Source organism: Oncorhynchus gorbuscha, unplaced genomic scaffold, assembly GCF_021184085.1.
Source record: "Oncorhynchus gorbuscha isolate QuinsamMale2020 ecotype Even-year unplaced genomic scaffold, OgorEven_v1.0 Un_scaffold_2179, whole genome shotgun sequence".
In the NCBI taxonomy this organism is placed as follows: Eukaryota; Metazoa; Chordata; class Actinopteri; order Salmoniformes; family Salmonidae; genus Oncorhynchus; species Oncorhynchus gorbuscha.
Window position 1 is genome coordinate 28,175 of NW_025746754.1, and position 27,630 is coordinate 55,804.

The 27,630-nt window shown below is 43.2% G+C and overlaps 1 protein-coding gene and 1 pseudogene across 1 annotated transcript in view; both read left to right on the forward strand.

Moving 5' to 3' along the window:
• LOC124025113 overlaps positions 1-27,630 on the forward strand; it is a 76,975-nt gene that overhangs the window by 16,976 nt on the left and 32,369 nt on the right. The window lies entirely within an intron of this gene.
• LOC124025115 lies at positions 864-25,793 on the forward strand (annotated as a pseudogene).

Below are 27,630 nucleotides of genomic sequence, written 5' to 3' on the forward strand. Positions count from 1 at the left end.
TGGTCACATCTAGACAAAAACGATTGTGAAAAATGAACAGAGAAAATGTGTATAAACACACTATCTATTCATAGAAGTATTTATGCATCATCTACATAGTCATATTACGCTTTTACGTCTGTGTACAGGAAAGTAGTAGTTGTAAGACGTAAGAGAAAATATATCAGCTTATTGTTAAATAATTATGACGTTCTTTCCAATACAAAAAGTGTAGTAACTGTTTCCAAACTGCGTTACCCACTCCAGCCAGCAGATGGCGATGAGCGTCTTTCAGTTGACTCTTCTTGTGTGACGTATAATGGACTGGACGGACGCTTCTTCAGGGACAACAAAGCGCCAACTCTTTCAACCACCCCGATAGCTTGCTAGACAACATAAAAACTGAAAGATTGACCTTTTAGGCCATGTTAATGTGCATTAGCTAATCGCAGTGTTTAAAACAAATTTCATTTGACGTTAACTTGAACCTAATTTGCTTCTTCAATTTGCAAATTTGTTAAAGATTGATACTGAGCCGAGCACTAGGCTAGTCGCTAATGCTAACTAGCTAGCTAACATCCCTGACCATGAGCTCATTAAACTACTCATCCCCTGCTAAAGAAGTGGATGTCTGCTGTCCGGAGAAAGAAGCTCTGGCGCTGAACATTGTCGTGAAAGACGAAGAGGAGGATATTACAGTGAAAGGAGAGAAAGAAGCTCTGCCCCTGAACATTGTCGTGAAAGACGAAGAGGAGGATATTACAGTGAAAGGAGAGAAACAACCTTTCAGAATGGAAGAGGAGGCTGTTATAGGGAAAGAAGAGAAAACATCCCTTCCTCTCTAAAAGGTTCTAAAAAAGGTGAAGGAGGAAGACGTTTTGGGAGTGAAAGAGGAGGAGACAGAATATCAGATTAACACCAGTGAGTACTGTCCTAAAAACAGGGGCACCAACTATGCAGTTGTTGAACTAATGTGTGGTTTTTAAGGGGCATTCTACTGAAGTTCTTCACTTCAATGTGATGTTCAGTACTATTTAAATTGTTAAAGGGTCAATCTGCCATTGCTACATATATTTTTGGGACTTTTAAATGAGATTTAATTATATATAACAGGCTTTTAAAATGTAATAATGGAGCATAATTTATACTTAAAATATCAAAGGGACACAAAAGGCACCCAATTAATTTAGAGATATTAATGCCTCTGATAAGACTATATTACTGTAATAGACAGTAATAATTGATGATGGTAATAAGTTCACCACCTGTTTGATGTTCTCGTTCAAACAGGAGAGAGACATGACTATTGTGGATCCTCTGGGGAGACTCAACATCCTGAAGCTGACGAGGCAGAGAAGAGTCTCTCCAGATCAGACCACCAGATGGTACAGCTTGGTCTGGTCTAGCATACAGCTTGCTCTATCTGGGTCTGGGTTTCTGTAAGGCACTTTATGACAACAGTGACATCAGCATCCATAATGATATGTGTCTGTGTCCCCTCTTTATGGTTACCAGGACAACGCTAGCCCTTCCTCCCTCCCGGAGTCCCTGTGTCGTGCCTCTCCCGGTAGCACCTTACTGCTGGGTAGGAAGAGGTTGTCTGTGCTGCTGGTGGACTGCAGGAAAACAACAGGGCTGAGTGGAACTGTGAGAGGAGGAGAAGAGAAGAAAGGATCAGATTTGACACATCAAAGTAAGTGCTGTAATTTAGTTTGAACAAATGAAATAGATCTGCCCACTGGAATCTGTTACCAGGACAACAAGCAGAGTTCTGTTTGTTGACAGGAAGATAGACTGGTGTATTTCCACCACAGTAGACAGTTCTGTTAGTTGACATGTAAAACCTTGATGTAAGTTTGTTTTAGAGAGAAACCAATAGACCATATAAAACCTTGATGAAAGTTAGCTTTAGAGAGAAACCAATAGACCATATAAAACCTTAATGAAAGTTAGATTTAGAGAGAAAGTTTCAAGATGATCTGATGTAAGGTGCATGTTTTACAAAACCCTTTTCCATAAAACATGATGGATGTTACATTGCCTGTCCCAGTCAACCCCCCTCTCTTTACTAGACTGTAGAACAGGAACAAGGCCCTGCATTAAGGACCAAATTGTGATAAATAGAAATGTTTACCAGTTCCATTTAAGGACCAAACAACTGACAGCTGTGCCAAATAAATGTCAAAATAGTTGGCAAGAGATTTTCATTGTACTGATTCCATGGCACATGGTTTATGAATTGACACGCAAAATGACGCCGGATTCAAAGCTTCAATTATTATACAAAATTCTTGCAACCAATATAATGTTATATATGGGGATACAATCTTCCCAGCTCTGCAGACTTTGCTTTGAGAAGGCAGTCATTAGATAATTTATTTTGGTACTGTCCATATGTAGCTCGTTGTTGGTCACAGGTCCAGGAATCGCTGAAGAATTGCAACATTTACCTAGAACTAACGCTGCAGATGGCAATACTGGGTGATTTGAAAAGTCCTATTCAATCAATCAATAATATTATAATTATTTTAACAAAAATGTTTATCTTTAATTTACAATCTGTAGAAACTATGAGAATCGAAAAGTTTAGTACTTTTGTGAAGCATCACAGCACAGTTAAAATATATATGGCAAATATAAATCCCATATGGATGTTAAGAGACAGATGGGATGGGTTGAATGGAGCTGAAGGGACTGGATGGTGAAGGGACTTAAGAGATGGGAAGGGACTGGATGGTGTTAAGAGACAGATGGGAGGGGTTGAATGGAGCTGAAGGGACTGGATGGTGTTAAGAGACTGAGGGACTGGATGGTGTTAGGGATGGGAGGGGTTGAATGGAGCTGAAAGGACTGGATGGTGTTAAGAGACAGACGGGAGGGGTTGAATGGAGCTGAAGGGACTGGGAGGGTTGAATGGAGCTGAAGGGACTGGATGGTGTTAAGAGACAGATGGGAGGGGTTGAATGGAGCTGAAGGGACTGGATGGTGTTAAGAGACAGATGGGAGGGGGACTTGAATGGAGCTGAAGGGACTGGATGGTGTTTAGAGACAGATGGGAGGGGTTGAATGGAGCTGAAGGGACTGGATGGTGTTTAGATGGAATGGAGCTGAAGGGACTGTGGAGCTGAAGGGACTGGATGGTGTTAAGAGATGGGAGGGGTTGAATGGAGCTGAAGGGACTGGATGGTGTTTGGGAGAGAGCTGAGATGGGGTGTTAGGATGGGAGGGGTTGAATGGAGCTGAAGGGACTGGATGGTGTTAAGAGATGGGAGGGGTTGAATGGAGCTGAAGGGACTGGGAGGGGATTGAATGGAGCTGAAGGGACTGGATGGTGTTAAGAGAGACAGATGGGAGGGATTGAATGGAGCTGAAGGGACTGGATGGTGTTTAGAGACAGATGGGAGGGTTGAATGGAGCTGAAGGGACTGGATGGTGTTTAGAGACAGATGGGAGGGGTTGAATGGAGCTGAAGGGACTGGATGGTGTTTAGAGACAGATGGGAGGGTTGAATGGAGCTGAAGGGACTGGATGGTGTTGAGAGACAGATGGGAGGGTTGAATGGAGCTGAAGGGACTGGATGGTTTTAAGAGATGGGAGGGGTTGAATGGAGCTGAAGGGACTGGATGGTGTTTAGAGACAGATGGGAGGGGTTGAATGGAGCTGAAGGGACTGGATGGTGTTAAGAGAGGGAATGGGAGGGGTTGAATGGAGCTGAAGGGACTGGATGGTGTTAGAGACAGATGGGAGGGGTTGAATGGAGCTGAAGGGACTGGATGGTGTTGGAGAGACAGATGGGAGGGGGGAGGGGTTGAATGGAGCTGAAGGGACTGGATGGTGTTAAGAGATGGGAGGGGTTGAATGGAGCTGAAGGGACTGGATGGTGTTAAGAGATGGGAGGGGTTGAATGGAGCTGAAGGGACTGGATGGTGTTAAGAGATGGGAGGGGTTGAATGGAGCTGAAGGGACTGGATGGTGTTAAGAGATGGGAGGGGTTGAATGGAGCTGAAGGGACTGGATGGTGTTTAGAGACAGATGGGAAGGGTTGAATGGAGCTGAAGGGACTGGATGTTGTTTAGAGACAGATGGGAGAATGGAGCTGAAGGGACTGGATGAGAGACAGATGGGAGGGGTTTGAATGGAGCTGAAGGGACTGGATGGTGTTAGAGATGGGACTTGAATGGATGGAGCTGAAGGGACTGGATGGTGTTAACTTGGCTTCTACTGCATTCGCGTAACAGGCAGGCTCCTCGTGGAGTGTAATGAGAGGTAGGTGGTTAGAGCGTTGGACAAGTTAACTGTAAGGTTGCAAGGCAGGATCCCCCGAGCTGACAATGTGAAAATCTAGCATTCTGCCCCTGGACAAGGCAGTTAACCCACCGTTCCAAGGCCGTCATTGAAAATAAGAATGCGTTCTTAACTGACTTGCCGAGTTAAATAAAGATTCAATAAAGGTGTAAAAAAAAATCTGCAAAATCGCCGCCCAAAAATACCAAACCTGAGATCGGCCAGTCAGATGAATCGGTCTGCGTCTAATATGAAGTATGTCAGTTTCAATGTTACGGTCTTTGATTCAATTATATTTTTGAAACTCAGGCTGTGCGTGTTTATCTGCGTCATTCCTTGATCATTCCTTGTGGTCCTGTAGCTCAGTTGGTGGAGTATAGTGCTTGTTAAACCAGGGTAGTGGGTTTGATTCCTGGGACCATCCATATGTTAAGTGTTTGCAAACATGACTGCAAATCCCTTCGGATAAAAGTGTCTGCTAAATGGCAGATGTATCCACTGATTATACCAAACATTTCGAACACCTTCCTAAGATGGAGTTGGACCCCCCCCTTTCTCCCTCAGAATAGCCTCAATTCGTCGGGGCATGGACTCTACAAGGTGTCGAAAGCTTTCCGCAGGGATGCTGGCCCATGTTGACTCCAATGCTTCCCACAATTGTGTCAAGTTGGCTGGATGTCCTCCAACCTATCAGAGCTATAGCCTCCACATTGACTCTGTACTGGTACCCCCTGTATATAGCCTCCACATTAACTCTGTACTGGTACCTCATGTATATAGTCTCCACATTGACTCTGTACTGGTACCCCCTGTATATAGCCTCCACATTAACTCTGTACTGGTACCTCCTGTATATAGCCTCCACATTAACTCTGTACTGGTACCCCCTGTATATAGCCTCCACATTGACCCCTGTACTGGTACCTCCTGTATATAGCCTCCACATTGACTCTGTACTGGTACCTCCTGTATATAGCCTCCACATTAACTCTGTACTGGTACCTCCTGTATACAGCCTCCACATTAACTCTGTACTGGTACCCCCTGTATATAGCCTCCACATTGACTCTGTACTGGTACCCCCTGTATATAGCCTCCACATTGACTCTGTACTGGTACCTCCTGTATATAGCCTCCACATTGACTCTGTACTGGTACCCCCTGTATATAGTCCACATTATCTGTAGCCTCCTCCACATTGACTCTGTACTGGTACCTGTATATAGCCTCCACATTAACTCTGTACTGGTACCTCCTGTATATAGCCTCCACATTAACTCTGTACTGGTACCTCCTGTATATAGCCTCCACATTGACTCTGTACTGGTACCTCCTGTATATAGCCTCCACATTGACTCTGTACTGGTACCTCCTGTATATAGCCTCCACATTAACTCTGCACTGGTATCTCCTGTATATAGCCTCCACATTAACTCTGTACTGGTACCTCCTGTATACAGCCTCCACATTAACTCTGTACTGGTACCTCCTGTATATAGCCTCCACATTGACTCTGTACTGGTACCCCCTGTATATAGCCTCCACATTGACTCTGTACTGGTACCTCATGTTTATAGTCTCCACATTGACTCTGTACTGGTACCCCCTGTATATAGCCTCCACATTAACTCTGTACTGGTACCCCCTGTATATAGCCTCCACATTAACTCTGTACTGGTACCCCCTGTATATAGCCTCCACATTAACTCTGTACTGGTACCTCCTGTATATAGCCTCCACATTGACTCTGTACTGGTACCTCCTGTATATAGCTGTACTGGTACCTCCTGTATATAGCCTCCACATTAACTCTGTACTGGTACCTCCTGTATTATAGCCTCCACATTGACTCTGTACTGGTACCTCCTGTATATAGCCTCCACATTGACTCTGTACTGGTACCTCCTCCACATTGACTCTGTACTGGTACCTCCTGTATATAGCCTCCACATTGACTCTGTACTGGTACCCCCTGTATATAGCCTCCACATTAACTCTGTACTGGTCCCCTGTATATAGCCTCCACATTGACTCTGTACTGGTACCTCCTGTATATAGCCTCCACATTGACTCTGTACTGGTACCCCCTGTATATAGCCTCCACATTGACTCTGTACTGGTACCTCCTGTATATAGCCTCCACATTGACTCTGTACTGGTACCCCCTGTATATAGCCTCCACATTGACTCTGTACTGGTACCTCCTGTATACAGCCTCCACATTAACTCTGTACTGGTACCTCATGTATATAGCCTCCACATTGACTCTGTACTGGTACCCCCTGTATATAGCCTCCACATGGTACCCCCTGTATACTCTGTACTCTGTACTGGTACCTCCTGTATATAGCCTCCACATTGACTCTGTACTGGTACCCCTGTATATAGCCTCCACATTAACTCTGTACTGGTACCCCTGTATATAGCCTCCACATTAACTCTGTACTGGTACCCCCTGTATATAGCCTCCACATTGACTCTGTACTGGTACCCCTGTATATAGCCTCCACATTAACTCTGTACTGGTACCTCCTGTATATAGCCTCCACATTGACTCTGTAGGTACCTCCTGTATATAGCCTCCACATTGACTCTGTACTGGTACCTCCTGTATATAGCCTCCACATTAACTCTGTACTGGTACCTCCTGTATATAGCCTCCACATTAACTCTGTACTGGTACCTCCTGTATATAGCCTCCACATTAACTCTGTACTGGTACCTCCTGTATATAGCCTCCACATTGACTCTGTACTGGTACCCCCTGTATATAGCCTCCACATTGACTCTGTACTGGTACCCCTGTATATAGCCTCCACATTGACTCTGTACTGGTACCCCTGTATATAGCCTCCACATTGACTCTGTACTGGTACCCCTGTATATAGCCTCCACATTGACTCTGTACTGGTACCTCCTGTATATAGCCTCCACATTGACTCTGTACTGGTACCTCCTGTATATAGCCTCCACATTGACTCTGTACTGGTACTGGCCTCCACATTGACTCTGTACTGGTACCTGTATATAGCCTCCACATTGACTCTGTACTGGTACCTCCTGTATATAGCCTCCTGTATTGATATAGCCTCCATTCTCTGTACTGGTACCTCCTGTATATAGCCTCCACATTGACTGTACTGGTACTGGTATAGCCTCCACATTGACTCTGTACTGGTATAGCCTCCACATTGACTCTGTACTGGTACCTCCTGTATATAGCCTCCACATTGACTCTGTACTGGTACCCCTGTATATAGCCTCCACATTGACTCTGTACTGGTACCTCCTGTATATAGCCTCCACATTGACTCTGTACTGGTACCTCCTGTATATAGCCTCCACATTGACTCTGTACTGGTACCTCCTGTATATAGCCTCCACATTAACTCTGTACTGGTACCTCCTGTATATAGCCTCCACATTAACTCTGTACTGGTACCTCCTGTATATAGCCTCCACATTGACTCTGTACTGGTACCTCCTGTATATAGCCTCCACATTGACTCTGTACTGGTACCTCCTGTATATAGCCTCCACATTACTCTGTACTGGTACCCCCTGTATATAGCCTCCACATTAACTCTGTACTGGTACCTCCTGTATATAGCCTATATTGACTCATTGACTCTGTACTGGTACCTCCTGTATATAGCCTCCACATTGACTCTGTACTGGTACCTCCTGTATATAGCCTCCACATTGACTCTGTACTGGTACCTCCTGTATATAGCCTCCACATTGACTCTGTACTGGTACCCCCTGTATATAGCCTCCACATTAACTCTGTACTGGTACCTCCTGTATATAGCCTCCACATTAACTCTGTACTGGTACCTCCATTGACTGTACTGGTACCTCCTATAGCCTCCACATTGACTCTGTACTGGTACCTCCTGTATATAGCCTCCACATTGACTCTGTACTGGTACCTCCTGTATATAGCCTCCACATTAACTCTGTACTGGTACCTCCTGTATATAGCCTCCACATTAACTCTGTACTGGTACCTCCTGTATATAGCCTCCACATTAACTCTGTACTGGTACCTCCTGTATATAGCCTCCACATTGACTCTGTACTGGTACCCCCTGTATATAGCCTCCACATTGACTCTGTACTGGTACCCCTGTATATAGCCTCCACATTGACTCTGTACTGGTACCTCCTGTATATAGCCTCCACATTGACTCTGTACTGGTACCTCCTGTATATAGCCTCCACATTGACTCTGTACTGGTACCCCTGTATATAGCCTCCACATTGACTCTGTACTGGTACCTCCTGTATATAGCCTCCACATTGACTCTGTACTGGTACCTCCTGTATATAGCCTCCACATTGACTCTGTACTGGTACCTCCTGTATATAGCCTCCACATTGACTCTGTACTGGTACCTCCTGTATATAGCCTCCACATTGACTCTGTACTGGTACCCCCTGTATATAGCCTCCACATTAACTCTGTACTGGTACACCCTGTATATAGCCTCCACATTAACTCTGTACTGGTACCTCCTGTATATAGCCTCCACATTGACTCTGTACTGGTACCTCCTGTATATAGCCTCCACATTGACTCTGTACTGGTACCTCCTGTATATAGCCTCCACATTAACTCTGTACTGGTACCCCTGTATATAGCCTCCACATTAACTCTGTACTGGTACCTCCTGTATATAGCCTCCACATTAACTCTGTACTGGTACCCCTGTATATAGCCTCCACATTAACTCTGTACTGGTACCCCTGTATATAGCCTCCACATTGACTCTAGCCTCCACATTGACTCTGTACTGGTACCTCCTGTATATAGCCTCCACATTGACTCTGTACTGGTACCCCTGTATATAGCCTCCACATTGACTCTGTACTGGTACCCCTGTATATAGCCTCCACATTAACTCTGTACTGGTACCTCCTGTATATAGCCTCCACATTGACTCTGTACTGGTACCTCCTGTATATAGCCTCCACATTGACTCTGTACTGGTACCCCCTGTATATAGCCTCCACATTAACTCTGTACTGGTACCCCCTGTATATAGCCTCCACATTAACTCTGTACTGGTACCTCCTGTATATAGCCTCCACATTGACTCTGTACTGGTACCCCTGTATATAGCCTCCACATTAACTCTGTACTGGTACCCCTGTATATAGCCTCCACATTAACTCTGTACTGGTACATGTATATAGCCTCCACATTACTCTGTACTGGTACCTCCTGTATATAGCCTCCACATTGACTCTGTACTGGTACCTCCTGTATATAGCCTCCACATTGACTCTGTACTGGTACCTCCTGTATATAGCCTCCACATTAACTCTGTACTGGTATCTCCTGTATATAGCCTCCACATTAACTCTGTACTGGTACCTCCTGTATATAGCCTCCACATTAACTCTGTACTGGTACCTCCTGTATATAGCCTCCACATTAACTCTGTACTGGTACCTCCTGTATATAGCCTCCACATTGACTCTGTACTGGTACCTCCTGTATATAGCCTCCACATTGACTCTGTACTGGTACCTCCTGTATATAGCCTCCACATTAACTCTGTACTGGTACCTCCACATTGACTCTGTACTGGTACCTATAGTATATAGCCTCCACATTGACTCTGTACTGGTACCCCTGTATATAGCCTCCACATTGACTCTGTACTGGTACCTCCTGTATATAGCCTCCACATTAACTCTGTACTGGTACCTGTATATAGCCTCCACATTGTCTGTATATAGCCTCCACATTGACTCTGTACTGGTACCTCCTGTATATAGCCTCCACATTGACTCTGTACTGGTACCTCCTGTATATAGCCTCCACATTAACTCTGTACTGGTACCTCCTGTATATAGCCTCCACATTAACTCTGTACTGGTACCTCCTGTATATAGCCTCCACATTACTCTGTACTGGTACCTCCTGTATATAGCCTCCACATTAACTCTGTACTGGTACCTCCTGTATATAGCCTCCACATTGACTCTGTACTGGTACCTCCTGTATATAGCCTCCACATTGACTCTGTACTGGTACCCCTGTATATAGCCTCCACATTGACTCTGTACTGGTACCTCCTGTATATAGCCTCCACATTGACTCTGTACTGGTACCTCCTGTATATAGCCTCCACATTGACTCTGTACTGGTACCTCCTGTATATAGCCTCCACATTGACTCTGTACTGGTACCTCCTGTATATAGCTCTGTACACATTATACTCTTAACTCTGTACTGGTACCTCCTGTATATAGCCTCCACATTAACTCTGTACTGGTACCTCCTGTATATAGCCTCCACATTGACTCTGTACTGGTACCTCCTGTATATAGCCTCCACATTGACTCTGTACTGGTACCTCCTGTATATAGCCTCCACATTGACTCTGTACTGGTACCTCCTGTATATAGCCTCCACATTGACTCTGTACTGGTACCTCCTGTATATAGCCTCCACATTAACTCTGTACTGGTACCTCCTGTATATAGCCTCCACATTAACTCTGTACTGGTACCTCCTGTATATAGCCTCCACATTAACTCTGTACTGGTACCTCCTGTATATAGCCTCCACATTGACTCTGTACTGGTACCTGTACCTGTATATAGCCTCCACATTGACTCTGTACTGGTACCTCCTGTATATAGCCTCCACATTGACTCTGTACTGGTACCCCTGTATATAGCCTCCACATTGAACTCTGTACTGGTACCTCCTGTATATAGCCTCCACATTGACTCTGTACTGGTACCCCTGTATATAGCCTCCACATTGACTCTGTACTGGTACTGGTACCTCCTGTATATAGCCTCCACATTGACTCTGTACTGGTACCTCCTGTATATAGCCTCTCACATTGACTCTGTACTGGTACCTCCTGTATATAGCCTCCACATTGACTCTGTACTGGTACCTCCTGTATATAGCCTCCACATTAACTCTGTACTGGTACCCCTGTATATAGCCTCTCTGTACTGGTACCTCCATTCTGTACTGGTACCTCCTGTATAGCCTCCACTCTGTACTGGTACCTCCTGTATATAGCCTCCACATTGACTCTGTACTGGTACCTCCTGTATATAGCCTCCACATTGACTCTGTACTGGTACCCCCTGTATATAGCCTCCACATTAACTCTGTACTGGTACCTCCTGTATATAGCCTCCACATTAACTCTGTACTGGTACCTCCTGTATATAGCCTCCACATTGACTCTGTACTGGTACCCCTGTATATAGCCTCCACATTGACTCTGTACTGGTACCTCCTGTATATAGCCTCCACATTGACTCTGTACTGGTACCCCTGTATATAGCCTCCACATTGACTCTGTACTGGTACCTCCTGTATATAGCCTCCACATTAACTCTGTACTGGTACCCCTGTATTAGCCTCCACATTGACTCTGTACTGGTACCTCCTGTATATAGCCTCCACATTGACTCTGTACTGTATACCTCCTGACTCTGTAGCCTCCACAGCCTCCACATAACTCTGTACTGGTACCTCCTGTATATAGCCTCCACATTGACTCTGTACTGGTACCTCCTGTATATAGCCTCCACATTGACTCTGTACTGGTACCCCCTGTATATAGCCTCCACATTGACTCTGTACTGGTACCCCTGTATATAGCCTCCACATTGACTCTGTACTGGTACCTCCTGGTGTATATAGCCTCCACATTGACTCTGTACTGGTACCTCCTGTATATAGCCTCCACATTGACTCTGTACTGGTACCTCCTGTATACTAGCCTCCACATTAACTCTGTACTGGTACCCTGTATATAGCCTCCACATTAACTCTGTACTGGTACCTCCTGTATATAGCCTCCACATTAACTCTGTACTGGTACCTCCTGTATATAGCCTCCACATTGACTCTGTACTGGTACCCGTGTATATAGCCTCCACATTGACTCTGTACTGGTACCTCCTGTATATAGCCTCCACATTGACTCTGTACTGGTACCCCTGTATATAGCCTCCACATTAACTCTGTACTGGTACCTCCTGTATATAGCCTCCACATTGACTCTGTACTGGTACCTCCTGTATATAGCCTCCACATTGACTCTGTACTGGTACCTCCTGTATATAGCCTCCACATTGACTCTGTACTGGTACCTCCTGTATATAGCCTCCACATTGACTCTGTACTGGTACCCCCTGTATATAGCCTCCACATTGACTCTGTACTGGTACCTCCTGTATATAGCCTCCACATTGACTCTGTACTGGTACCTCCTGTATATAGCCTCCACATTGACTCTGTACTGGTACCTCCTGTATATAGCCTCCACATTGACTCTGTACTGGTACCTCCTGTATATAGCCTCCACATTAACTCTGTACTGGGTACCTCCTGTATATAGCCTCCACATTGACTCTGTACTGGTACCTCCTGTATATAGCCTCCACATTGACTCTGTACTGGCCTCCTGTATATAGCCTCCACATTGACTCTGTACTGGTACCTCCTGTATATAGCCTCCACATTGACTCTGTACTGGTACCTCCTGTATATAGCCTCCACATTAACTCTGTACTGGTACCTCCTGTATATAGCCTCCACATTAACTCTGTACTGGTACCTCCTGTATATAGCCTCCACATTGACTCTGTACCCCCTGGTCCACATTGACCTGTACCCTGTATATAGCCTCCACATTGACTCTGTACTGGTACCTCCTGTATATAGCCTCCACATTGACTCTGTACTGGTACCCCCTGTATATAGCCTCCACCTGGTACCCCTGTATATAGCCTCCACATTGACTCTGTACTGGTACCTCCTGTATATAGCCTCCACATTGACTCTGTACTGGTACCTCCTGTATATAGCCTCCACATTGACTCTGTACTGGTACCTCCCTCCACATTGACTCTGTACTGGTACCTCCTGTATATAGCCTCCACATTGACTCTGTACTGGTACCTCAGTATATAGCCTCCACATTGACTCTGTACTGGTACCCCCTGTATATAGCCTCCACATTAACTCTGTACTGGTACCCCTGTATATAGCCTCCACATTGACTCTGTACTGGTACCTCCTGTATATAGCCTCCACATTGACTCTGTACTGGTACCTCCTGTATATAGCCTCCACATTGACTCTGTACTGGTACCTCCTGTATATAGCCTCCACATTAACTCTGTACTGGTATCTCCTGTATATAGCCTCCACATTAACTCTGTACTGGTACCTCCTGTATATAGCCTCCACATTAACTCTGTACTGGTACCTCCTGTATATAGCCTCCACATTGACTCTGTACTGGTACCTCCTGTATATAGCCTCCACATTGACTCTGTACTGGTACCTCCTGTATACATAGCTGGTACTCCTCCACATTGACTCTGTACTGGTACCTCCTGTATATAGCCTCCACATTGACTCTGTACTGGTACCTATATAGCCTCCACATTAACTCTGTACTGGTACCTCCTGTATATAGCCTCCACATTGACTCTGTACTGGTACCTCCTGTATATAGCCTCCACATTGACTCTGTACTGGTACCTCCTGTATATAGCCTCCACATTGACTCTGTACTGGTACCTCCTGTATATAGCCTCCACATTGACTCTGTACTGGTACCCCTGTATATAGCCTCCTCTGTACTGGTACATTAGACTCTGTACTGGTACCTCCTGTATATAGCCTCCACATTAACTCTGTACTGGTACCTCCTGTATATAGCCTCCACATTAACTCTGTACTGGTACCTCCTGTATATAGCCTCCACATTGACTCTGTACTGGTACCTCCTGTATATAGCCTCCACATTGACTCTGTACTGGTACCTCCTGTATATAGCCTCCACATTAACTCTGTACTGGTACCTCCTGTATATAGCCTCCACATTGACTCTGTACTGGTACCCCTGTATATAGCCTCCACATTGACTCTGTACTGGTACCTCCTGTATATAGCCTCCACATTGACTCTGTACTGGTACCTCCTGTATATAGCCTCCACATTGACTCTGTACTGGTACCTCCTGTATATAGCCTCCACATTGACTCTGTACTGGTATATATAGCCTCCATTAACTCTGTACTGGTACCTCCTGTATATAGCCTCCACATTGACTCTGTACTGGTACCTCCTGTATATAGCCTCCACATTGACTCTGTACTGGTACCTCCTGTATATAGCCTCCACATTGACTCTGTACTGGTACCTCCTGTATATAGCCTCCACATTGACTCTGTACTGGTACCTCCTGTATATAGCCTCCTCTGTACATGTATATAGCTCTGTACTGGTACCTCCTGTATATAGCCTCCACATTGACTCTGTACTGGTACCTCCTGTATATAGCCTCCACATTGACTCTGTACTGGTACCTCCTGTATATAGCCTCCACATTGACTCTGTACTGGTACCTCCTGTATATAGCCTCCACATTGACTCTGTACTGGTACCTCCTGTATATAGCCTCCACATTGACTCTGTACTGGTACCCCCTGTATATAGCCTCCACATTGACTCTGTACTGGTACCTCCTGTATATAGCCTCCACATTGACTCTGTACTGGTACCTCCTGTATATAGCCTCCACATTGACTCTGTACTGGTACCTCCTGTATATAGCCTCCACATTAACTCTGTACTGGTACCTCCTGTATATAGCCTCCACATTGACTCTGTACTGGTACTCTGGTACCCCTGTATATAGCCTCCACATTGACTCTGTACTGGTACCTCCTGTATATAGCCTCCACATTGACTCTGTACTGGTACCTCCTGTATATAGCCTCCACATTGACTCTGTACTGGTACCTCCTGTATATAGCCTCCACATTGACTCTGTACTGGTACCTCCTGTATATAGCCTCCACATTGACTCTGTACTGGTACCCCTGTATATAGCCTCCACATTGACTCTGTACTGGTACCTCCTGTATATAGCCTCCACATTGACTCTGTACTGGTACCTCCTGTATATAGCCTCCACATTGACTCTGTACTGGTACCTCCTGTATATAGCCTCCACATTGACTCTGTACTGGTACCTCCTGTATATAGCCTCCACATTAACTCTGTACTGGTACCTCCTGTATATAGCCTCCACATTGACTCTGTACTGGTACCCCCTGTATATAGCCTCCACATTGACTCTGTACTGGTACCTCCTGTATATAGCCTCCACATTGACTCTGTACTGGTACCTCCTGTATATAGCCTCCACATTGACTCTGTACTGGTACCTCCTGTATATAGCCTCCACATTGACTCTGTACTGGTACCCCCTGTATATAGCCTCCACATTGACTCTGTACTGGTACCCCCTGTATATAGCCTCCACATTGACTCTGTACTGGTACCCCCTGTATATAGCCTCCACATTAAGTATGATGTATCCACTGATTATACCAAACATCTGGAACACCTTCCTAATATGGAGTTGGACCCTCCCCTTTTCCCCTCAGAACAGCCTCAATTCGTCGGGGCATGGACTGTACAAGGTGTCGAAAGCATTCCACAGGGTTGCTGGCCCATGTTGACTCCAATGCTTCCCACAATTGTGTCAAGTTGGCTGGGTGTCCTTTGGTTGCAGTGGGGTCTCCTCAGAGGAGGATGGGGAGGACCATCGTCCTCAGTTATTTTCAGAAAAATAAAAATGGTAAAATATTTAAAAGTGGTCCTTTTTAGATAAATCTATACAAAATATAATCACGTCACCAAATAATTCATTAAAACATACTATTTTGCATCCTCCTCTGGGTACATTGACTTCAATACAAAACCTAGGAGGATTATGGTTCTCAAGGCTTCCATATACTTACACAGTTATTATGACAATTTCCGGAGGACATCCTCCAACCCATCAGAGCTCTTGCAGCATGAACTGACATGATGTCCAACCAATGAAAGGATCAGAGAATGAATCTAGTACTGAAAGCATAAGCTACAGCTAGCTAGCACTACAGTGCATAACATGTGGTGAGTAGTTGACTAAAAGAGAGAAAAATACAATAGTTGAACAGTTTTGAACAAATTATTTTATTCCAAAATGAAGGAGAAGCGAGAGAGATATTTCGTCATTTATTTTCCACTTTCAGTTTCACTTACTTAGCTGCATTTGCTAGCTATCTAGTTTAGTCTACTCAAACACTTGGCTCAAACAAAGGGATGTTATGTTAGCTAGCTGGCTATGACTATCCAACACAACACTGGAACTCTTCCAAGTCAAGGCAAGCTTTTGGTTTTACTAATTTATTGCCACTGGGATCCGCCAAGGTAGGTGCTAAACTGCTTACTGACTGTACACTGTAACGTTACTGCATGATTGTAGCAGGTTTACTAACAAGTTAGTTCTATTAGCTCTGTTGACTATGATGTTATTTTAGCTAATATGTTGACAACAATGTAAGCTGTGTGTAGCAGTTATGAAATGGTTTGGCTTGGAAAGGTTTTTTCTCCTGGTCACATACAGCTGATGTGTTGTGCATTGAAGTAAAGAAACAAAGCGAGAAGGTGATAAGAGGAGAGCACATAGATGCAAGAAGGAATACAACGTGTCTGTAATGAAAGTGAACTGTGTTTATGCATGATCAGGGGTGTATTCATTCTGCCGATTCTGTTGACAAACGTTTAAATGGAACAAAACGGGGATAAACATACCTGAATTTGTCCAGTGATATCTCTACTTCAGCTAGATGCAGGCGAGAGTGTGCAAGGCAGTATTGAATGTGTCACTGTCTGTCTATGTGTCACTGTCTGTCATCGCAAAATGTTCTCTCGACCTGTGTGAACCTACATTCTAAACTTTCATTCATAGGCTAGGTTGCTACCTCATGATGGGTATAGGGACAATTAGAGTATCATGTAGTAGCCTAAACCTATTGCTGTTACATTGAACAGGGTGAGTGAAATATGAATGACAGTCGTCCAATATGCTGTAATAGAATTAAGGCCATGCTCATGGAAAAACAAATCATCCTGCCTAATCTTAAACGGCACACACCTCCACTGTTTGGGTGGTGGACCACTCTTGGTACACATGGGAAACTGTTGAGCTGAAAAACCCAGCAGCGTTGCAGTTCTTGACACAAACCGGTGCACCTGGCACCTACTACCATACCCCGTGCAAAGTCACTTAAATATGTTGTCTTCCCCATTAACTCTCTAAATGGCACACATGCACAATCCATGTCTCATGTCTCAAGGCTTAAAAATCCTTATTTAACCTGTCTCCCCCTTCATCTACACAGATTGAAGTGGATTTAATTGGTGACATCAGTAAGGGATCATAGCTTTAGCCTGGATTCACCTAGTCTTTCTAAGTCATGGAAGGAGCAGCTATTCTGTTTTGTCTACCCAGTGTATTGCACTACAGATAAACAAGTGCTATTCGCATGTGATGCATTTGTTCTGTTGTTTACAGAATGATTTGTATCTTATAGAGCGTGGCTTTAAGGGAATAGTATGGTCACATGTAGATAGAGCAGCTGTTACGTATTATTTGGAAGAGAAAATGTATCAGCTTATTATTAAATAATTATGCCGTTCTTTCCAATACAAAAAGTGTAGTAAGTATTGTTTCCAAACTGCGTTACCCACTCCAGTCAGCAGATGGCGATGTGCGTCTTTCAGTTGACTCTTCTTGCGTGACGTATAATGGACTGGACGGGACGCTTCTTCAGGAACAACAAGGCGTCAACTCTTTCAACCACGGCGGTAGCTTGCTAGCCAACATAAAACTGAAATATTGACGTTTTAGACCATGTTAATGTACATGATCTAATCTCAGTGTTTTAAACGAGTTTCGGTTGACATATCAACTGGTTCAATTTGCAAACGTGTTAAATATTGATACTGAGCCTAGCACTAGGCTAGACGCTAATGCTAGCTAGCTAGCTAACATCCCTGACCATGAGCTCACTAAACTACTCCTCCCTTGCTAATGAAGAGGGGTCGGCTGTTTGGAGAAAGAATCTTTCAGAATGAAAAAGGAGGAAGAGGCGGCTGTTATAGTGAAAGAAGAGAAAGAACTGTTGATGAATAACTACCAGAGAGAGAGACCAAATCAAGACGCTGGACTGAGTGGAATCAAGTATAGCAAAAAGGCAGTTCATTAAAGTAAAAGATATCTTGTCCTGTAATCTAAGCGTTCACAGACCTAATCATATGGCTCGGAAGGAGTCAGCTGAAAAGGGTCCCTAAACAGTGTGCAGCGGATTTTGTACATAGAATGACGTAGGTTGATTCTTGTAGTTCTGTCTTCTGACTGGTTGGTGAAGGTTGGAGGCGGGTCCTGACCGAGCCTGTGCAGGAGCCTCATTGGTGCCCAGTGAAGTCGTCCGATCCTGGCTCCTGCCCAGTTGAAAGGGGAGTGGAGTGTGTGTGTGTGCTTATGCAAGAAGATGTTTGTGTGTCAGGGGATCGTGAGATAAGAAGAACTGGAACTGACAGTTGGTGTTTCAGGCGAGGGCGCTTCCTGTTTTGACAGGGACGCATGTGATAACTTAAGTCAGACAGATGAGCTTGGTATTCTATAGTTGCTTAAGCGGTTTCGATTCTGCTGAGGACAGAATGTGTTTGTGTTAAATAGAAGTATGTTTTGAGCAATAGCCGCCTTATGTCTTACGCCTTAAGAATCTTTCAGAATGAAAAAGGAGGAAGAGGAGGCTATTATAGTGATAGAAGAGAAAGCATCCTCTTCCTCTCTAAACGGTTCTTTCTCAATAAAGGTGAAGAAGGAAGATGTTTTTGGAGTGAAAGCGGAGACAGAATATCAGATTAGCACCAGTGAGTACTGACTTCAACAGGGACACAAACTATGCCGTTGTAGAACTAAGGTGTGGTTTTAAAGTGGCATTCTACTGAAGTTCTACACTTGAATATGTTGTTCAGTACTGTAGGAATTGTTAAAGGGTCAATCTGCCATTGGTTCATATATTTTTGGGACTTTTCAATTCGATGTATTGAATTCTCCATGTGGTCTATATTAAAGTTCCCCTCATCTAATATAACAGGCTTTTAAAATTAAATATTGGTGAATATTTTCTACTTCAAATAACAAAGGGACGCAAAAGCCACCCATTTCGTGGAACGACCCTTTTACATTTGCATCACAAACAGTATTTTAGGAAATCATGATGAAAGTGACCATTTTAGACATATGCATGGCTCTTGTAAGACTCTATGATTGCAATAGATGGTCATCAGTTTACCATCTGTTTGATGTTCTCATTCACACAGGAGACAGACATGACTATGGTGGATCCTCTGGGGAGCCTCAACAACATCCTGATGCTGACGAGGCAGTGAAGAGTCTCTCCAGATCAGAACACCAGATGGTACAGCTTGATCTGGTTTAGCATACAGCTTGCTCTATCTGAGTCTGGGTCTGGGCTGGGTTTCTGTAAAGCACTTTATGTCAACAGTGACATCAGCATCCATAATGACATGTCTGTGTGTCCCCTCTTTATGGTTACCAGGACAACGCTAGCCCTTCCTCACTCCCCGAGTCCTCGTGTCGTGCCTCTCCCGGTAGCACCTTACTGCTGGGTAGGAAGAGGTTGTCTGTGCTGCTGGTGGACTGCAGGAACAACAACACGGATACTATTTCAACCACCTGGGTAGCTTGCTGGAACAACGGGGCTGAGTGGAACTTTGGGAGGAGCAGAAGAGAGGAAAGGATCAGATTTGACACATCAAAGTAAGTGCTGTAGTTCAGTTTGAACAAATAAAATACAATCTGCCCACCGGTATCTGTTACCAGGACAACCAGCAGAGTTCTGTTAGTTGACAGGGAGATAGACTGGTGTATATGGATGTTATGAATATCATAACACTGAAAAAGGATTCTGCCAATGAAAAGAGAGAAACCAATAGAGCATATAAAACCTTGATGAAAGTTACCTTTAGAGGGAAAGTTTCAAGATGACCTGATATAAGGTGCTTGTTTTACAAAAACGTTTCCATAAAACATTATGGATGGTACATTGCCTGTCCCAGTCAACCCCCCTATCTTTACAAGACTGTAGAACAGGCAAACTAAACTCAAGACACTGTTAATTAATTAATCAACCTACCAGGGTAGTTACAAACAGTACAGAAATTGAATCATCAACATATTTTGATCATATCTTTACTATTGCTGCAGGAATGTGTTTGAAAGCATTATCCAAATTCATCGGATGTTGTGATCACAATATAGTAGTCATATCTAGGACAACCAAAGTTCCAAAAGGCTGGGCCTAATGTTCTATATAAGAGATCATACAATTGTTTGTGGGGATTTCTATGTTGTTGAGATGTTGTTAGGTTATTTTCTTTCACAGTAAATAACTATATATATGCCATTTATAACTCACGGACACTAGAGAAGCTTTAACCAAGTTGAATTATTCCCAAAGGTTCTGTACATCTGTAATTCAGACAACCCAAAATTTGTTCCATCCAGATATATGTCCCACTTAAGACACCTCCTTCTCTCCAATCCTTACATCTTATGGTTCCACAGGAAGAGAGTAAAGAGAGTAACAGGATACCAGACCTTTCTCCCTGATGAGAATCTGTCCTGACCTCAACCTCTCCTTCATCTAATCCACAGATGTTAGTCTCCCCTGTTTCACACTTTGCTCTCCTCTCGTCCACCCAACACATTTCGAAGCCGTCTGTCTTTCTTCAGAGAACCATTAACTTCTGACATAACACCCAGTCTCTTTCACTTCCTATCACTTCTTTAATGTCTCCATGTTCAAAGTTTAGCCGATTCCAACAATGGAAACAATATTTGTTGGTCCGTGGTGTGTAATGATGAGCAACCACATGCTGCCCTTGACACTTATGAAATTGCTTATCCCAGTTCCTAATAAGCAGCACCCATTAAGAAAATGACTGTAAAACTGTTAAATCCACGTGGATTGATGATACATTTAAAAATGGTATGATGAAGAGGGAGGCAAAAGAGATGGCATATAGGTCTGGCTGAATAACTGATTGGCAAACATATTGCAAATTGAGAAATCATTTGACTAAACTGAATAAAAAGAAAAAACTACACAATGAAACAAAGATAAAATACATGAAGAATGATTGTAAAAAGCTGTGGAGCATCTTCAATGAAATTTTGCGCAAATAAAATCTACAATGACAAGTCACTGGTGTCTGACAACGTGGATGGAAAATTGAGGATAATAGCAGCCGATATTGCCATTCCTATTTGCCTTGTCTTTAATTTAAGCCTACTAGAAAGTGTGTGCCCTCAGGCCTGGAGGGAAGTTAAAGTCCTTTACTGGCTTAAACTGGCTTGACCAATCAGCCTGTTACCAACCCTTACAATTTTGGGAAAAAAATATTTGACCAGATACAATGCTATTCTACAGTAAACAAATATAGACTTTTAGCTTATAGGGAAGTTCATTCAACAGGGAAGTTCATTCAACAAGCACAGCAATTGCAAATGACTGATTGGCTGAGAGAAATTGATGATAAAAATATTGTTGGGGCTGTTTTGTTTGACTTCAGTGCAGCTTTTGGCATTATCGATCATAGTCTGCTGCTGACAAAAACGTATGGCTTTACACCCCCTGCTATATTGTGGATAAAGAGTTTTTCTTTTAAAATGTAACCTTTATTTAATAATAATAATAATATTTAACTAGGCAAGTCAGTTAAGAACAAATTATTTTTTTCAATGATGGCCTAGGACTGCCTTGTTCAGGGGCAGAACGACAGAGTTTTTTACCTTGTCAACTCGGGAATTCGATCCAGCAATCTTTCGGTTACTGGCCTACCGCTCTAACCACTAGGCTACCTGCTGCCCCAGAGCTACCTGTCTAACAGAACACAAAGAGTGTTCTTTAATGGAAGCCTGTACAACAAAATCAAGTTTGAATCAGGAATTCCCCAGGGCAGCTGTTTGGCACCTACTTTTTTCAATCTTTACCAACAACATGCCAATGACAGTCTATGTATGCGTTGACTCAACAATGTACATGTCAGCTACTACATCGACTGAAATGACTGCAACACTTAACATAGAGATGCAGTTAGTTTCAGAATGGGTGTCAAGGAATAAGTTAGTCCTAAATATTTCTGATTACCTTAAAACCTATTGGTGTTAGGGGGTAGTATTTTCACTTTTGGGGAAAAAACGTCCCCGTTTTAAACGGGATATTTTGTCAAGAAGAGATACTAGAATATGCATATAATTGACAGCTTTGGATAGAAAACACTAACATTTCCAAAACTGTAAAGATATTGTCTGTGAGTATAACAGAACTGATGTTGCAGGCGAAAGCCTGAGAAAAATCCAATCCGGAAGTGCCCCAGGTTTTGAAAGCGCTGCGTTCCAATGACTCCCTATATGGCTTTGAATGTACCATCAACGAGCTTAAGCTTTCTACGTATTCCCCAAGGTGTCTACAGTATTGTGACGTAGTTTTACGCATTTCTGTTGAAGAATAGCCGTATGGGGGCACATTGCGTAAGTGGTCACATGGTGGCTCCGAGAGAGATTATCGCGTAAAGTGCAGAGGTAGCCATTACTCCAATCGGTCCTAGAGAAAAAGGAATTGTCCCGACTGATATATTTTCAAATAGATATTTGAAAAACACCTTGAGGATTGATTCTAAACAACGTTTGCCATGTTTTTGTCGATATTATGGAGCTAATTTGGAATCTTTTTTGGAGTTGTGACCGCAATTTCCGGGCGATTTCTCAGCCAAACGTGAAGAACAAACAGAGCTATTCGCCAATTGCCCGCTCCCTCAGAGACCTGTGGCATTATTGTGTGAACAAACTGCACATTTTCTAGTTGCCTTTTATTATCCCCAGTACAAGGTGCACCTGTGTAATAACCAAGCTGTTCAATCAACTTCTTGATATGCCACACTGTCAGGTGGATGGATTATCTTGGCAAAGAATAAATGTTGACTAACAGTGATGCTCATGAAACATCCAACATTTTACATGTTGCGTTTATATTTTAGTTTTTTGTTGTTACTATCAGTTTTAGGAACATTTACCCAAAATATGACATCAGCGATAATCAAAATATTGAAAATCTGTGAATGTCTAAATAAGAAATTGGTCCATTTAAACAGCAATGTGTCCGAACCCTTTCAACAACGGGGAGATGTTACTGATGTGCTTTGTATCTTCGACGTAAAAACAAGTTTTGGACTTCCACACAAAATTACTTCTTTAGTTATTTTATGTTTAAGGAAGTGTGTAGGTCACATTCTGTATCATACAGCTATGAAAGTTATATATTTAGAACCACCTGATCAATTGGAATCCAGCGACGTCTGTGTCTTCAGTGTCCTAGAACTGTCTAGGTTTTTGTGTTCTGACTTGTAAAACAGGATGAATAAGTAATGTAAACATATCAGTAATTACCAGGAATCTCTACATTTGTTTTAAAATCACACTAAGATAGTTAAAACTGGCCTCGGGTTATTGAGAGATCTGATTTAGGATTTACCCTCGTAGCAAGGTTGTTTTATCATGTGGTTTTATTCGGGTCTCTATTTAAAAATAACACTGTCTTTGGCAGGAGAAAGGCCAGACTCGGAGGAACCAGAGCCAGGGACGTCCAAACTAGCAAGACGACACCACTGCTCCCACTGTGGAAAGAGTTGTAACCGGTTATGGGACCTGAAACAACATGAGAAAATGCACACATGGGAGAAGCCTTACCACTGTTCCCAGTGTGGAAAGAGTTTTCACCAGAAAGCACACCTGAAAGTTCATGTGAGAATACACACAGGAGAGAAGCCTTACCACTGCTCCCAGTGTGGAAAGAGTTTTCACCAGAAAGCACACCTGAAAGCTCATGAGAGAATACACACAGGAGTGAAGCCGTACCACTGCTCCCAATGTGGAAAGTGTTTCAACGAGAGAAGATACCTGAACCGACACGAGGGAATACACACAGGGAGAAGCCTTACCACTGCTCCCAATGTGGAAAGTGTTTCACCAGAGAGGAAACCTGAAACGACACGAGAGAATACACACAGGAGAGAAGCCTTACCACTGCTCCCAATGTGGAAAGTGTTTCGCCCATAGAGAAAACCTGAAACAACATGAGAGAATACACACAGGAGAGAAGCATTACCACTGTTCCCTGTGTGGAAAGAGTTTTCAGAAATCACACCTGAAAGCTCATGAGAGAATACACACAGGAGTGAAGCCGTACCACTGCTCCCAATGTGGAAAGTGTTTCACCGAGAGAAGATACCTGAACCTACACGAGGGAATACACACAGGGGAGAAGCCTTACCACTGCTCCCAATGTGGAAAGTGTTTCAGCCAGTCGGGGAAGCTGAAACGACACGAGAGAATACACACAGGAGAGAAGCCTTACCACTGCTCCCAATGTGGAAAGTGTTTCGACCAGAGAGGAAACCTGAAACAACATGAGAGAATACACACAGGAGAGAAGCCTTACCACTGCTCCCAATGTGGAAAGTGTTTCAGCCAGTCGGGGAAGCTGAAACTACACGAGAGAATACACACAGGAGAGAAGCCTTACCACTGCTCCCAATGTGGAAAGTGTTTCAACCAGAGAGGAAACCTGAAACAACATGAGAGAATACACACAGGACAGGAGAGAAGCCTTACCACTGCTCCCAATGTGGAAAGTGTTTCAACGAGAGAGGAAACCTGAAACAACATGAGAGAATACACACTGGGCAGAAGCCTTACTACTCCTCCCAGGGTGCAAAGCTTTTGCCCATTTAGGAAGCCTGAAAGAACACATTAGACTGCACACAGAGGAGAAGGATTAGAAAAGCTCAGACTGTGGGAAAACATATTACTCATAACAGTGATTTAAACGTCATTAGAGAATCCACACAGGAGAGAGAAATTACTCCTCTTAGCGTGTATGTTGATATTTCACATCACATTGACTTAACATTCATCAGAGAACATACACAGTGCTCCCGTTGTCTTATATTGTTGACTGACAATGTGTTTACCTGTCTTTACCATATGAAATTAAATGGTACAGGGTATACTCAAACATATATTTGTTTGTTTTTATTAGAAAACATGAAGTGAATATGGAGTATGTCAGTTTGAATATAAAGGAGATCAGGTTCCTTGTTTTAAATGGTCCTTTTTTAAACTCTTTGTGTTTATCTGGGTGTGTCATTCCTCCAGCACTACAGATAATCAAGTGATATTTGGATGTGATGCATTTGTTCCATTGTTGACATTTGCATTGTTGGCCCACTGATGATTTAATGAAATGAAAATGTTCAGACTCTGTAATGGAAAATGTTAATTGTATGTGTGTCCACATAACTGAGTATGTGACTAACCTTGTGAAACTGTCCTATTATAAGCTCCTGTTCTTGGGACTATCATCCTGTGTTGCAAACCAATTTACACCTGTGTCCTTGTATGACTAAAGTCCCTCCCAGGAACAGGAAACTATAAAGATATGTGCTAATCACTCAATGCTTCAGTAATTCAGACTGTCTCCACTGCGCTGTGTAACTCTGTTATTCTCTCTGAGTTCAGAAATAAAAAATCTTGGTTTGACTTGGACTCCAGCAGATCCTTATTTTATAATATCAACCACAACTCTCCCACAGATTGCTGTGTATTATTGTCTAAATGAAGAGTTCCTCTTTCGACTTTCCTGGTGGCATTTACAAACCTCCCACTGGTTGAATAAACGTTGTTACCCAAATGATGAGATTATTATTTTATTTGTCAAATGGCAACCAAGCATCGATCATCATGTCACCAGAATAAGAACCTCAAAATGTATTGGAAAGGAGCAATAAACTCATCACATGCACTTTCACCACCCTGTGAAGTTCATAACTTATTTCATCTGTAGCCTAATAAACTACATGGTTTCTCAAGTCATAGTGGGAGGACCACACAACATATCATGTGACTCCAAGTTAACTAAGATGTGATTGTTATCATTAAGGAGTTTCCACAGCCATTTCTCACTTAGACATTTTTACTGACACAAATATACAAACACATTGTCAAACGGAGTAACAAATCGTCTGTCAGCATTTATAAAAGTGTACAAGCATATCTTGTTTCCGTCAGCCCGGTCATTACTTCTGAAATGGTTGGATCAATATCCACCTTCATGATGTGGATGAAGCCTGATTTGGAATGTCTGAGTAGTTCTATATGATGTCATAATACACCCCTCTGATAGTGATACATTTGCTCCATTGTTTCCATGTCAGTTGGTTTCCCACTCTGATGATTTATATCTGACAGAGGGGCTTTAAATGAATAGTATGGTGACATCTTAGTGTGTCTTGAAGTAAATAGGATTATTAATCATAAACTCCTACTGCAACAATACACTGCAGCTTTGACATCAAGAAGAGAATGGGCTGATGGGTGGTGGTGCTACTCTATAGGTAAGGCTGTCCAATATGAATGTTCAAATAGTCACTTCTAGCCAGCCTCCGCCCAGTACCCTGCCCTGAACTTAGTCACTGTTACTAGCCGTCAACCACCCAGTACTCCACCCTGTATTCTAGTCAAGGCTCATCCTATATAACTACTGCTGTACACACCTTTTATATTCATATACGGTCCATAATGTCTAGATACACCAACATATACATTTTAAACCAACTGTATATATTTATATTCCAGACTCTTGACATTCCTCGTTCTACCATTTCTATATTTCTAAATCCTTAAAAGAAATTGTAGGGAAAATCAGGTCACACAAATGACTATTTCTAAACAAAGATAATAGACAAGTAGAATGGGAGAGGTTTCTTATACTATCTTTACTTACTCGGTGAAGAGACTCCAGGGATGGTGATGAAGGCTGTAGGAATGAAGATCAGACAGTGAAGAGACTCCAGGGACGGTGATGAAGGCTGTAGGAATGAAGATCAGACAGTGAAGAGACTCCAGGGACGGTGATGAAGGCTGTAGGAATGAAGATCAGACAGTGAAGAGACTCCAGGGATGATGATGAAGGCTGTAGGAATGAAGATCAGACAGTGAAGAGACTCCAGGGATGGTGATGAAGGCTGTAGGAATGAAGATCAGACAGTGAAGAGACTCCAGGGATGGTGATGAAGGCTGTAGGAATGAAGATCAGACAGTGAAGAGACTCCAGGGATGGTGATGAAGGCTGTAGGAATGAAGATCAGACAGTGAAGAGACTCCAGGGATGGTGATGAAGCATCAACCAGAGAATCAACCAGATTAATTCACAGTCAGTGTTGTTCAGAGAATCAACCAGATTAATTCACAGTCAGTGTTGTTCAGCAGAGAATCAACCAGATTGATTCACAATCAGTGTTGTTGAGCAGAGAATCAACCAGATTGATTCACAGTCAGTGTTGTTCAGCAGAGAATCAACCAGATTGATTCACAATCA